Consider the following 4,603-nt stretch of genomic DNA (forward strand, 5'->3'; position numbering starts at 1 on the left):
CCTCTTGGCATTTTTGACAAGTTTCCCCCAAATCAAATTCTAAGCAAAGTCTTTTCACCTCATACTAATACTGGAATTTTCCAGAGGTCCCTGGAAAATTGCCAAAGATTTGTTCTCGCTCCTTATATATAAAATATGGGAGATGTTAAACTAATTAGGCTTATTTGATAGGTTAAATTACATGGGAAGCATTGTCAAATAAGAAGTAATACCAAGCCTTCTTCACGTTGTACTGCATAGGTATACGATGGATGTAAATGTTCTACAAATTCCTAAAAATCTGGTATGTCTTGGTATAATGTTATCGATCATAATTCTAGTTACTATCTTAAAATCTATGTCACAAAGGGGCGCCTGGGTAGCTCAGGTTAAGCGTCCAACTCTTGATCTCAGCTCAGGTCTTGATCTCAGGGTCCCGAGTTCAAGCCCCTCGTTGGGCTCAACGCTGGGCATGGAACCCAGCATGGGTTCCTTGTATCTTAAAAACAAACAAACAAAAAAGGTGTCATCTAGTCATCTGTGCTAGATGTCATCAGCACAAAGATAACCAAATTTCCTTGTCAATTGCATTATGATGAGTTCCCATCACATCTTTAACCATGGCCATTTTTAAGTCTTTAGTCATTTACAGTTATTGTTTCACTGAATGCTTTTGCAAAAGTGTTTGTAGGAGTGCTTCATCTTCAAGGAGATTCATGGCAAATGCTCTCGAATACAGATTTCTGATAACTTTAAGATAAAAAAAAAAAAACAAACACCTGAACTGGGTAAGAATTTCCAGAACTAATGAAAAAACTGGATTCAAGCAGAGCAAGAATTAAACATGGAACTGAATGAACTGATGAGGATGATTGCACCTTTTATGACTTTTTGTTTAAAATATTGCTTGTTCTATTTTGTATTTCCAGATTTAAGGAAGTCTTTTCGTCTTCACTTAAGCTATCAATAATTTGGTAAGATATACCTTTGTGAACAAGGATGAAACAATTACTTTTTCTCCCTACCTGATTCCTCCAGGATTGGGAAACCCAGTGAGCATTCTTACTTTCATGGCAATATAGTTATTTGCATTAAGTACAATAAGAATCTGTTCTCCTCCTTGTAACAGGACACAATTGGACACATTGCTTATATTGCCAAGGCTTTGACTGGAATGTCATATTTGAGAGTGTGCACAGACTCAGATATGACCAGACAGCTTTTAAAAACTAAGGTTGACTTAATGGAGCCATTAAAGCCCCTTGGAAATCGCAGCCTGGTACCTGGGTCTACAGGTTTCCTGGCAGCCTTACCCAGTGAGTAAGAAAGGTCACTTCCTGGCAGGCTCAAGAACTTCAGGATATTTTGGGAATCTTGAGAAGAGAGGAATTTACCCAAATCTATAGATACTGCAGGCAAAGTCTGTTGGCAAGTCCTTGGCGTGGCTTCTTAGCCTCGAGAGGCTTTTGAAAGTTCAATCTGAGATTCTTTATGAAAAAGTCCAGCAACGCAGACTTAAAAGAGCCTATATGGTCGATCACTATTCTTGCTGCACTTAGGTAAATAAGCAGGCCAACTTTGTTGAAGCTAGACTTGGTTTTCAGGCAAATTAATCTTGCTGTGGTTTTCTTTGAAAAAAATGGGGTGACCATAGAGAGAAAAATAATGTCTCAGTAATATACTTTTGTGGATATCAAATTCCAGTGTTGTGTGCTTTTGAGGTTTTGTTTTTTACAATTACAAAATATTGTAAACTGGGCTAGATCCTGAATTCTTCTAGTTTCCTCCAGTATTTGGCTATAACTCTTCAAGGTAACATTTCTAATTTTCTCCCACCCTTCCAACTTGGAATCATTGAGAACTAAAACTTCCCTTCTTTTGAAGCCATGTAAGCTAACATTAGACAACTTGATATAAGCTTGAGTGAAATCACCACAACAGCTCATGTATATGGGCAGTCTTTGTACCTGTTGCTGTTTGGGCCATGAAGAAAGATCTCTAGAGACATTCACACTGCAGAGCAGGAAATCCTTTCAGATTGCCATGGCCTGCCCTCACTCTAAGTGAAGAAGCTTCAAACTGGACATCTACATATCTTCTTGACTGTCTGCCTTCACAGCTCAGAAACTGGGATTATAGTCTGCTCCAATCATTAACCATTGTTTTTCTTTGTTTCCATAAAAATGCTTTTTATTGAATACCTGATTGCTTGCACTATAGGCCTGACTTTGAGAGCCCACCTGCATCACCACCTCCTGAAGCAAGACACAACTGTTTAACTGAACCGATCTATTCTCAGTACTACACGACTGGTTCAATGAGATGGAGAAATCCACCAACTCGGCTTCTGGGCCATGAAACTTCTTAGGAAAGTTTCAAAGGTGGGACTGAGGGGGAGCAAAATACATGACCCCAAAATATGTGACTTTGGTATGTGGATGATTTTGAGCCAGAGGCAGTGAAGACCCAGCAGACTCAAGAAAAACTTTTACCTCTCCCTTAACTACCTGAAATAATTTAGGGGGCCTGGCTCAGAGAGAGAGAGAGAGAGAGTTATTACCAGAGACAACTTATATCTGAATGACCCATGTGTATGGCGGGGTAAACATCTAATTCCCAAACATCTGCTCTTCTTATCATCTTGTGAATTACCCTCTTCCCGTTTGAAGCTCCCAGGCCCCTACCTCATTCCTTGGCTCAGGATGGAATAGAAATATCAACTGTCCTTGGGTCTCATATTCTTAGGAGGTTCCCATATGTACATAATTAAATTTGTTTTCCTCCTGTTAATCTATTTTGTATCAATTTACCAGCCGAAGAACTTAGAAGGGTAGAGAAAAAATTTTTCCTCCCCTACAGGTTCCTAGTGCTCCATTTGGCAACCCACCTTCTCACACTCACTGGCCGGAAACAGGACCATCTACTTTGTGCTAATAAGCAGCCTCGGTTCTAATAGGCCGAAAACGATAAGAGTGTGGAGGGATGAAATATCTGGAGTAGTTAAGTAATCAAGGCAGGAATAATTAGGTAGACTAAATCCCAACAGAAATAATCCATCTTTTGGAAAGAAATGACATTTTGAAAAATTTAGAAATCTTCATCAAGCTATTATGTTGCTGAAATACATAAGCACTTCGCATTATGTTTTCTTTCCCCGAAACACACAACACATGCGAGAGTAATTAAGGGATTTCACTCTGTCCTGAGCACTTCATCTTCAAGATGGCAGCACTGGACACTGGAGACTAATATAAATAACCCATCAATTCTCTTTCCTAAATAAATTGTCTATCCTTTAAAGAGAATATTATTTTGTATCCAGGTATTGAAAAGAATTTTGCCAAATGTTACAAGCCTTTGGGAGGTTTTTATTTTTGCGTGAGCAGGGGAGGCAAAACAGGCCCCATTTCAAAAGTTTCCCCGGGGCCAAGACTTCCTTCTCGTCTCTGCCCTTCTTCCCACCTCATCAATTGATATTTGTGATTAACCCACTCTGTGAAATATGGGAGCTCTTACCCTGGAATGCAGGAGAAGATTTTAGCAGATTATATCCTCCCATGAAAAATGGCCTTTGTCATCAGTGACTCAGAGAGGATACTGTGGTGTGCACAGATACATGGATTAGCAAGGGGCACCGTGTTGTGATAGAAGAAAGAGAGTGCTGGGCTGTGCATGGGGAGTCCAGCGTTGTGCCCTTGAACCCAGCACGGAAGAAACGTGAACCTCGGTTTTCTCATCCGTACAGCAAGCGGGGGTGGGGGGGGGGTCTGCTCAAAGTCCTCCCACTGCCTTTCACTCTTGATTCTACAGGGATGAATTTCAGGCATTCGAAATATCTCCAAAATGGCCCCAGAGGAAAAAATCGCAGGAATGAGGTCTCATGTTTCTACGGGGAGGGTGGGTGTGGGTGTGTCGGGAGCCGACACTGCCGTGTCTGCTGTGGCACACCTTCTAGAAGTTTCACTATGCCTTTTCTTGGCTCCGGCCTCGCTCTTCCTGCCGGGAGTTTGAAATCACTGTGCAATGATCCACCTGGCCTTAGGAAGCCACTGTGCGCTGGAGCACATTTATTCCCAGTCATTGCTTGGAACAACTGGAGCACAGAGTTTAAATGACTTCCCCTAAGCTGCTGCAGGAATGTGGAGCGGAACAAGCAAGAGGACTGTGGACCTGGATTCTCCACTCTGGGAGGCCACCTGCTGCCTCCAGTCCCTGGCCCCCTCCCTTGCTCCATCTCCCCCCCCGCTCCCTGCAGCTCTGGGGGGTCACCTGAGGTCAGAGATTCTCCTCCCTGAGGTGCCTCGTGGTGACTGGCTCTCCCTGGTGACCGGGGCGGAGGCATCTTGCTAAATCCCACACCAGCCGTCCACAAGTCGGGTAATTCTCACAAGAGACCTAGTGGTCTCAGCCCACCTTTCAGCAAGATTTAATAGCACAAGACTGTTGTGGGGCCTCAAGCTACCGGGAAGAGAAGTGTTTGCAAATCTGTGGTTTGGAGAAAGCTGCGCTCAAAACAACAATTCAGATCTTAATTTACAGCCTGCGGATTTGCAGGGAAGAGGATTTCTGGTAAGATGGCAATTAATGGGGCTTTATCCCAAAGCCTAGTTCATTTCCTGCCTTT

The sequence above is a fragment of the Neomonachus schauinslandi genome, chromosome X, assembly GCF_002201575.2.
Source record: "Neomonachus schauinslandi chromosome X, ASM220157v2, whole genome shotgun sequence".
NCBI lineage: Eukaryota > Metazoa > Chordata > Mammalia > Carnivora > Phocidae > Neomonachus > Neomonachus schauinslandi.